At 40.0% G+C, this 11,232-nt stretch overlaps 1 pseudogene; it reads left to right on the top strand.

Moving 5' to 3' along the window:
- The first annotated feature begins 10,638 nt into the window (after positions 1-10,638).
- On the top strand, positions 10,639-11,031 carry LOC133003679 (ubiquitin-conjugating enzyme E2 L3-like; annotated as a pseudogene).
- Positions 11,032-11,232: the final 201 nt, after the last annotated feature.

The raw sequence follows: 11,232 nt of genomic DNA, 5'->3' as shown, positions 1-11,232 counted from the left end.
TTCACACAAAGCTGCAAGACAAGGAAAACAAGGTCGAAATGTTAGTTGATATTATGTCAACATTAAAAAAAAATACAGAAACCAACTGACATACCAGGAAAATTATTGGATTTCACAATCATACTGTCAGTGGGTATGGGTAATTAATATTTGGTTAAATGCTGAACAATAAGTGCTTTGTTGTTAAAACACTTCATTGGCTTCAACATACCAATTGTATCAGAATGTGTGTGTGTGTGTGTGTGTGTGTGTGTGTGTGTGTGTGTGTGTGTGTGTGTGTGTTTTCACAGCAGCAGACAGGGGAGGGCAGCAGACATCACAGCTGAGAGCAGAGTGTTTGCTCCATGTCTCTCATCCCCATTACAGGGTAGGGCTCATTAAATCTGGCTCCCCATCTCTGGCTGATGAATTCTTTATTAAAACAATATGTTCACCCTATGCTCCTACAAGGATATCATATAAAAGTTCAATTAGCTGGGGCTTGATGATCTCAATGAGATGATCTTTTACAGCTAAAAGCTCCCTCTACACTGGAGCCTTTCCAGAGTGATAGCACATACGGCAAAACAGTGGAGGAGCATCCACCAGTGAATAACAAAGGGAAGTCAGTTGCTTGCATGGGGATTTGGATGTTCAAAGGAGCAGCTTACGCCTCTGGGCCATGTAGGGCCCTCTTGAGTCGGAGAATGAAATCTGTTGTTTAACAAGCCTTTATTGGAATCCACACTTCTACCAAAATGTTGAAGATCAGGGACAAACAGAAGCCCACAGCACTGGTACATGAGCCAGCGATGAGCACAATCCCAGAGAATTTTTGTCAGTGAGGCCATATCACACTGTATGATTCCCATATTGGTATAAGAAAATCCATGTGTGTGTGTGTGTGTGTGTGTGTGTGTGTGTGTCTGTTTCCACAGTGCTTGGGCAGGGATATGCAGAGCTTCAGGTGGTGGATATAGCAGAGAGCTGGCTAGCTTTGGTCTCTTCAGTTCTATTGGCTGTGTAGTTTCCAGGGGTTTATTGCCTTGGTTTGATTCCACAGTCCCACGGGTGCACAGACACCCGGACACTTTGAGCTGTATTGTGCTTGCACTTAACAACTTAAGATTTAAAGCTAGAGTCCTCTTCAGACGCTCTCTGTGAGATATCATTTTATGACATTTCACTTGTTTTTTGACAAGTAATTTGTGTTTATATTGTGGCCACTAAAATAATTATTGTTTGCAGCAACTTTATTCAGTTTACACTTAACTACTGCAGTGTCTGTTCTCAATCTGTTTGTGTGCTGGACCTTGTGTTCAGAGCTTTTTATACAGTCTATGGTGCAGAGTGAAGTTAGAAAACTTTGTGTTCATCCTAATTGGTTTATCTGAAATGAGGATTTTATAGTCAATATTTTTCATAAAATAAAACTGAATTAGCTTTATTACTGTTCAAGTGTGAATTTGAAAATGTTTTGAAAATTCATTTAAATTGATCTTGAATAGGTTTTTGCAGAAAAAGGCAGGGACATGTCGGCTGTGCTAATACATTACATTTCTCTTTCTTTTTGCCAGCTTTGAATAAAGGAGTGTAAACTTACCATAAGTCAGAGGTGGGGGTATGTACCTGAGATGTATTCATTGAAGAAAAATGTACTACATTTGTTTTGTTTACTTAAAGAAAGAAATTATTAAGATTATCATTGCAATTCTTGTTTATTGTTGCAACTGCTTGTTCCTCATTGGTGGGTTTGTCTGAGCTGATGACATAAACATCCATTAAAGCCTGCAGTGAAGCAGTGTTGTAAACAGTATATGCTCCAGAGATCTCTCAGTGCACCAAGGAATATGTTTTGAACCAAAACACATGTTTAAACTACTACATATTTAAGACCCAGGCTCAGCTATTATCAATGTTTTTATGTGAACGATGGGTCACATGCCCAGTCACATGTGAAAAGTGCTTTTTGTACTAACAAGTCCAAGGAGAATTACCCTCACCTGAACACTCCAGAGATTGCTATGTTGTTGTGAACGTGTCTGAGCGCAAAATGTCCTGCCGTGTTGTTCATGTGTGAAAGGCAAACGCAATTGTCCGGACATTTTTCGTAGCTCATGTCGGAACGGCTATAAGGGAGGCAAATCCTATATTACAGCTGGCGGCCACCAGGGGGCAATCAAGATTGATTGGATTCACTTTTGGGGAGAAGTCATGTAATTTATCTTCAAAACATATCAAACAAAAGCTTCAGTCACCAGCCTGTTAGCTTAGCAGAAAGACTGGGAATAAGTGGAAATAGCCAATGCCTCCCAGCACCTCTAAATGTAACATGTTGTATAAATAATGATATATTTTTTCATCCATACAAAAAATGAAAAAAATAATTTGTTATCTTTTTTTGTTTTCTTTCTTGACTGAAAACACGATATAAAGTATTTAAATATAAAGAGCCCATTCTAATGTATAGAATACAACAGTTCGTACAATTTAGATGAAACACACTAGTGAAAACATCACTAGGATTATTTGATATAACATTTCTGCCAATAGATCCCTTTCAACTAAACCTTACACACTGAACCTTTAACATGTTTCACTTGTGTGTTTTAGAGGTGCTGCCCAACATATATGAAAAAGTCAAAAATAACCTCTTTTCCCAACCACTAATCAAAAACTGCCATGAAAAATGTCAAGAAAAGATTTCAAGGAGAAGCTGTAAGTTAGTTAGGAAAAGAAACATAGATTTTTCTAAAACACACTTAACTTACAATGGAAGTGAAAAACCTGTCCAGTACAGACTCACAACTACTGAGAAAATATGTTTTCAGATTATATGGAGGGGAAAGTAGATATCATTGAAAATATAAATAAACTGGACTGAAAGAATGCACAAGAAGATTAAGTTGAGCCATTAAAATAAGAATTGAACGAAAAGTAGAATAAATTTGCTAAGAGCCAGTATGTAGTGTTTCTTGGCATGATATTAAGACTTTTGTATATTTGTTAAGTGGAGAGAATTCTATTGTTTTTTTTTGTGTTGTCTACAATCGGGTATTGAGAGAATAAAACAGCTGTTCTGTTTCTTCTATATTTACATGGCTTTAAATGCTGCTGCTGCAATGAATTGTGGGAAGGCCTTTTCTCCTTTCTATTCAGAAAGGAGGGTCAGGTGTTTCCTATGCTGAAGAAGAAAAGATAGGAATCCTTGAGGCTCCTTTCCTTATAATTAAAGGAAATCACACAGCTCTTAACAAGGTTTATGTTTTGATACTTCAAAGTAATTTTACTGGAACACAGATGATTTGAGCGCAGCACGAGTCTTTAGTGCACTTCATGTGCAGATGTTTGTTTCGGGCTGGTGCACGTTAGCATTCGTATCCATCTGCATTCACGTTCTTACACAGATCACATCTTAATGACAGTTTGGGGTAGAAGACAGTGGTAAATAGCAAACTCCTTTAGGATTGTCTTTTTTGGTTTTGTTTTGACAGTGCTTAAGTGTTTTACAATCTGAGAGTGAAAGTGGCATCATGTGACTTTATTCAGACAAGCTGACATCAGGATTTTGACTGTGTTGCATGACATTTTTTTAATAAAATATATTCCAACCGTATTATTCATTTGTTTGTTTACATCCATCTCTGCAATCCTCCCGCTAAATTCTATTCCATAGTAGTCCCTAAAAAACATGTCTGTTTTCAACTCCACTTAGTGTAACGTACACAATGAGTCTTTTGTATACAACTACTGTGATGCTACATGAAACCAAAATGTGGGCTTGGTTTTATTATGAGTCTACAAGCTCTGTAAAAAAATGACCATGTCTCTAAAGGATCTTTTCTGTGACCAGACATTTGTATGATGATAAAGTTGTTGATTAATTTTGTTCTTTGTGGGTTTTTGTGTATGAATTATATTCTGTGCTCCAGTCTCTCATTGTTTGTGCGCTCGCCTGCTTTGAATCATCCCTTAAGGCATGAATAAAATATTCGGAATTGACTCGCATGGAAAGCACGTTCCGTCTGACCCCATTGTCGGAGCGTGGATCTCCTTGTGGTTAACCTCAGATTGACTTTAACACACTACCAGCAAACCTCCATCTGTCGCTCAGTCTCACCTGCATTCAGCTGAAAAACAAACCAACCCCCCAACTTCCGTCCCCTCGTGTGCCAGGCTGTGGCTCCTCAGCCACCACAGGGCTCCTGGTGGAGGTGCTGAGGGAGCACAGAGAACAATGTTTGAACTGCAGCAAAACGCAGCTCCCTTTAGCTCGCGGATCAAAGACGGAGGATTACCAACAGCCTGGTGTAATGAGACCACGAAGACTTGAAATAGCTGGGATGGCTCGGCACACTCTCCCCCAACCACAACATCGTTACGAGAGACTGCAGTGGAACACCCTGAGAAACACAACAGTAATCTAGTAATGTGGGTTTCTCTGGGTGTAAACTCCTCTGCTCAGCTTTGAGATCCTGCTAGAAAACCAAAGTAAAGATTTAATCGTTTTATCTGGCTTTACGATGAAATAACACACACTCCTCAAATCTAACTCTTGTGCATGCAATAACATGTGTCCATGACACCGTTTATCTCTCAAAACTGCGACACTGCTTGTTGACCTGTCGTCGTTATTTATTTTAGACATTTTAGAGATTTAAAGATTATTATATTTGGTTGACATTTTGCCTTTACTTAGATAGCAGCAGTAGAGAAGCAGACAGGAAATGATGGCACAGAGATGATATGCAACGGAGGCCCTTGACCCAAATCAGACCTATATGTCTGTTAACCTGCCAACATCAGATTATTAGTAGATTTGATGATTTTTAATCCACTTTTCTTTTCAATCTCAGTAAAACGTTCTTTCACATGTAGCCCAATTAAATTCAAATTAATCAAAAATATATTAGGTCCCTTTTATGTCTGTTTTTCTGTCCACAGACACACAGACACACACACACACACACACACACACACACACACACACACACACACACACACACACACACACACACACACACACACACACACACACACACACACACACACACACACACACACACACATGTAGATCAGAGTTTCCAAATCTTTTTTGTCTGTCATCCTGGAATTATTTGTTCTTCCTTCTCTTCCTTATTTTCTTCCCACTAATTAGTCTGTTCCCATGTCCAGATAAAAAACACTATGCTGTACAGATTACAAAGCCCTAAATGCAAGTTTGTGATTTGGGGCCTTGTAGATGAAATATTCTTGGCTTTTGTGTGTGACTCCCTCTCAATGTAAAGCAACATTATAACTCTCTTTGCAGTGTGTGTCTGAGAATATAATTTTTTGGGGAACATAGCAGCCGAAACAATGCAGTAATTCAGGGGAAAAAAGTAAGGGAAAAAATAAGTGACTTTTTATTATTATTTGGGCATCACTGTTAATTTGAATGATTATTAAAATTTTTTGGGAAGATGCTCGCCTAGACAAAATTTTGTGCCATTCAATTTTTCAAAAACATATAAGGGAGATTAGTTTAATGAAAAAGGACAAGGTCTACGCATTTGTGTGTTTTCCAGGTGGTAATGTATGTGTGCCGGCAATATTTAAATCTACAAATCTATGAAACAAGTCAAAGTGTCATCATAAAGAGATTTAATAATGCGACCTCCCATAATCATCATTTCATCTTCTAAAAGATGTTCATGGCCAAAGTAATGGGTTAATTAACTCATGTTTATTCATGCTGCGTTTGTAATTTGAATTTGTAAGCCGAAACAATGCAGCATTAATTACAGTCTCAGACAAACATTAAACAAATATGGAAATTCACTGTGTATCTGACATCGTGTTTTGTCTCATAACAAGCACTTAGAGTAACTGATAATCTCACAATGATGAAAGCAGATGTATGTATCATGGGGACTGATTTACATTGTCTACATTTTATATTCTTTTATATTCTTTCTTGCTCCCAGTGCACCGGTGTTGTTATTACCGTCTCAGGGTCTAACATGTTAATTTAATTTCACATTTAGAGCAAATTAATTCATTTGCATGTTTCGTTTGTGCTGCTGTGCGAGTGCGAGCCAACCGCTCTGCAGCATTGTTGTATGAACGCTGTAATTACGGCTGCTTTCTGACATCCCATCGGTGCTCGGCTCGCTGTATCGCAGAGATGAGAGGAGAAAGTGACACGTCGCCTCACATGTCCTCCTCGGGGAACACTTATCAAAACAATACGCGAGCCATCATTCAAACAGAGCCCTGCACACTTTGCCACTTTGAAGTCTCCCCGTCCTCTTGTTTTTTTAAATCCCCCTCCCCTATTCTCTCAATGTAATCCCACTGTAACTGCAGGGATTATTCACAATTCAGTCCATTTGTTCATTCAAATACAGCACTTCATCAACAAATAACAATATGTTGAGAAAAACTATTCAATTGGAGGCTAACTCTAAATGGGTTCAAGTGCTGGCACTGACATGCATCTCTGCCTCTTTGCTGCCAATCCCTGTAAAAAGTTAATGTAAGCAGGATTCACAGAGAGCTGCTGGTGATGAAATTATGGTGTAACTGATACCAATGTGCCATAGTAGAGGAGTGCATGGCCGCCTGCGTCTTTGAAGGAGGCTCTTCCCATCCCACGATGCTCTGCTGGAAAGGGCTCCTGTATGGTTGTACAGTACAAAAGGACAGATGGAGGGCAATACTGCACAAAAAGCAAGCAATCGTTTTGCCGCAATATAGAAAACGCCTGCAAGTTAAGGAATTCATTGTAAATTCACTGTTGCACACAAGGCTGAAATCTGTGGACTGTAAATATATACAGTAGCTGAAGTGGGGATTAATATCAAACAGAATATTTCATTTGTAGGCCAAGATCACGGAGGTTTCACTTTTTAAAAATGCAAATATCAATATTTTATGTCTATACATTTGCAACAATAATAATAAATGTAATGTGACAGTTGAACATTTAGTAAAAAAAAAAAAACACACATTAATAGTTAACTTAAAATTTGATTGAGTCAATAATGTTTTAAGGAATGTTACTTTTTTAGGTGAGAGCTGTAAGAGGAAAAGCTGTTATTGTTGTGTTCAATAAATGATTTTGATGAGTGATTTGTTAGAGGGGATTTAATATCAAATTCTGGCAGGGGCATTTGCAGATATCACCAGAACTTTGTCCTGATCTCCGCAGGCCAGGACTCTCACAAATTGATGCGCAACTAAAGAGGTGTATCACGCATGATAAAAAACTGCAATGCCTGCAAAAATAGCGAGACGATTATTGTAAACAATGGGGGAGTCTGAGCTCTGAGGGGGAGGCCGTAAAAGCAACAACTGCAATGTCAAAAACACGTTTTTTGAGAGGGGCGAGGCCAGTGTTGCCTATTACTATAGCAACAGGAAGACCTGGCTGCTTCAATCAGCTTTTGGTTTGTTGGGTGGGCCGTGGATAGGCAGAGGAGCTCTAGCCAGCAGAGCCATCCTGGTTTTACTAATGAGGGCAGAGGGACGAGCTGGGTGTCAGCCAGCCTGGCCGACCTCCACACGTCCTACCTGTCACCCTACCTGTCACGCCACAGGAGCAGCCCCAGGGGGGGTCGGCTACAAGAAACACAAACAGAGCGACAGCCTGGTGAGAGAGAATAAACACATCTTATCTGACTGCAGAAAAACTGTAATCGTTACCTGCTGTGGTATAAAACCGCCTCATTACCACAATACAGGAGGATTTCAAACAGACACTGTGTTTGCTGATGGTTTATCACACACACACACACACACACACACACACACACACACACGTTACTGTATTGCTGCCACCAGAGAAAAGTTGTCTTATTAAACCTGACATCTTCTCCAACTCTTTTTATGTTTTGTGCTGTGACTGTAGTTAAAATAATGGTTCACAATCCCACAATCAAATTAAGATGTTGTAATTAGAGGCCTGTTAAATGATAATGATGTTGCTGTGACAGTGATGACAGTTTCAACAGTGTCACAGGTGGAACTAAAGAAATTTATTATTTTAATGTATTTTTATTTATTATTGTTATTATACAGACCTAGGGGAAATCTGGACCGGCAGCAAGGGTAACACAGGCTAGGGAGCGCTGGGTAACCAATAGATACATGGATAAAGTCTCTGTGGATTTAAGGAGGGAGGAGACTATGTTTAGCGTCCTGCTCAGACCGAACTCATTTAATATGAAATATCACAACTTATAGATCTTCACACATCATTCATCTCCATTCGGTTTCATTCTCTTGTTAAAGTCCTTTCTGTTAACATTATAACCAAAAATAATACAAAAATGAAATGCATATACATAACACATAAATAATAATTAACAAGACTGAAACACATTCACAGGACATAAATTCCTACACTGACTCATACACACGCTACTCTGCAAGGCCATGTAAGAGAGTCTCCCATTTCATAGTGACGAGAGACTGATAAGGAAGCTCATTCGCGATCACTCAAGCATGACGTTTCTATTAGAGAGGAACCATAACAAATCACGTTTTGGGACCGGAGATACCCAAATTAACGTATAGAAGCACTAAAAAATAATTTTCATAATATGTCCCCTTTAATTTCAAAGAAAAAGTACGTGCACCCGCCATGACGAAGCCCGTCAGGACGACGAGTCACTAAACTATACATTTTTGTACTTCAACCACACTTTTCACTATCATCAGCACTCATCTAACAATCAACATAACATCCAAACTTGACTGACACTATTAGTTGTAAAACTGAGTTTGGTCTTACCTGTCGATTAAAGAGGGGAGGAGACTAAGTTTAGCATCTTGCTTAGACCAAACTCATTTCATATGAGCTGCGTATGCGCTGAGCCTGTGCTTACGGTCTCTCTTCAGGATCCACCGCTGTACCTACTGATGTGGAGTATAATTGTCATGAAAAACTGTTCAGTTGTCTTTCAAAAATAGGGGGGGTATCTATTAAAATAAAAACTAAATTCATAGCATTTTCAACCAATCACATGTCTCCGGGCATCTACAACCAAACTTACAAATGTAAGGTGCACCTGTCAAAAGTCTAGAAAGTCTCATTGTCAATGGTCAGTCTGTCGCATTGTCAATTAAGTCATAGTATGTCGTCACCTGACTAGTACATCCATATTGGTGCAGGGTATAGTAACAGGGTTCAGGGATAGCTGGGAAATACAACATGGGGTAGATACGCAGGCAACCATCATGTTTACTCCTGGCCTCCAGAGCTGGTATGAACTATGAAGGCTGTCCAAAATGGTTGTATGTGAGCATCTCTCGAGGTTTCATTGCTCTGGTTGACCTCCTCACCAACGGCATTTCCTCCTCTGGCAGCTCTGTGACAGCTTCACAGTCTCATTGCTCCTGTATCACTACCTCCATTACATCATCCCTCACTTGTCCCTCAGCTGGTGGTGTAGTGGCCGGTATTACTATCTGTACTGACCCTGGCACTGGAACCGGATCAAGTTCATGTGGCTGTTGCATTTGAGCTGTCTCAGTCACTCGTCTCACTGGCTGAAATTCAGGACCTGCAGCTCTGAGTTCATTCCCTAGTTCCGACCGGGCACTGACTTTTCTCCTTACATGCACAGGTATTGACCTAAGACAATAAGTATACTGATGAGGAAGAGTATACTTATTGTCTAAGCCATATTAGTTTGGCCCATGTCTCATCTGCCGCCGCTGCTGTATACTGATGAGGAAGAGTATACTTATTGTCTAAGGCAGGGGTTCTCAAACTTTTGCAAGCTGGGCCCCCCAATAGCTTGTTAGGGGTAGTTGGGGCCATAGGCCCATACAGACAATCATTATTACTGACTTTTACGAATCAGAAACTTGTCCATAGTTGTTTTTGTTTGCTGATACAATGTGTGTGAAGTTAATAAAGTTCTAATTGCAACGTTGTGGTCTTGTGAGTGTGTTTGTATGTGTGGCTGTGAGCGACTTGCACACGAATAATGAATAAGGCTGTGCTAGGCAATGGTTCCTAACAAAATGAACAGTACACAATGTAGACAGGGACAGCACAGATTAGTATTCAAGTGCTGGTGTTTTATTTGTTGCAACACGGTGGATGATTGAAGATGTAAAGGTAGGTGTTAGGGAGAAAAGGGCTAGCTGCAGTTGGAAGAAATTAGCTAGCTAGAAGGCTAGCTCTTGGGGCTACGAGCTTTCTAAAAAAGACTGTGGAGCAAATTACTCCTTAGATTAGGCTACGAATAGGCCTACTGCAAGTGCAGGAAGGTATTACTAAGGAAGGAGTGAGTCTTTAAAAATAATGTTTATAAAGCAATGAATATCTGAATGATAGAGGAAACAAGAGCAATCGCACAAACTCTGCAGGGTGTCGTCTCAGTGAGGCTGAGCGCTGACCATGCCTGCGGTTACTTTTATACTCGGAAGTGTACGTGCAACTCGCGTTCAAATGATAACCTTATTTATCATTAAGTATACTTATTGACCTTAGACGATAAGTATACTTATGAGAAAGAGTACACTTATTGTCTAAGGTCAATACCTGTGTATGAAAGGAGAAAAGTAATTGCCTGGTCGGAACTAGGGGGGGAGAGTGTCTCAAAATACAGAGTACAGACGAAACCGAGAAGCAGAAGAAGATGACGACGACTGATCGGTGGCATAATGGATGTGACCAGGAGACTAACAATGGAGCTCGCTGACATCAGGAGATCTGGACTGAGGCGAATCAAATAGCTTTACCTGGCAAGGGCTAATTGTTCCTGATTGTCTTCCATATGACAAAAGAGCATTTCTCATTGAGATCATCTTCCCTGCCGAGTTCCCTTCAAGCCACCCAAGGTCACTTTCAAGACAAAGATCTACCATCCCAATATTGACGAGAAGGGTCAGGTCTGCCTGCCTATCGTCAGTGTGAAGAACTGGAGACCAGAAACAACAACCATCCAAGTGATCAATAATCTCATTGCTCTGCTGAGCGTCCCCCAGCCCGAGCACTCGCTGAGCTCAGACCTGGAAGAGGAATACACTAAAGACCAGGGTCGACCTATGGACTAACGTCACCACACTTCTTTTTCCTACTGTGTGAGACTTTCTCAAAACATATACTTAATGAGAAGTAACTCATTTATTTTAGCAAATACCCCCCCCACACACACACATAATTCCTTGTATCAAGCTCTTACTGTAGCTAAAAAAATGTACTATAGTTTACGACGAATTTAATATATATATACAGTATATATATGGCTTGATTAT

Source organism: Limanda limanda, chromosome 6, assembly GCF_963576545.1.
Source record: "Limanda limanda chromosome 6, fLimLim1.1, whole genome shotgun sequence".
NCBI classification, from domain to species: Eukaryota; Metazoa; Chordata; class Actinopteri; order Pleuronectiformes; family Pleuronectidae; genus Limanda; species Limanda limanda.
Note: the sequence above shows the minus strand (reverse complement) of the source record. Positions and strands in the feature narration are given on the sequence as shown.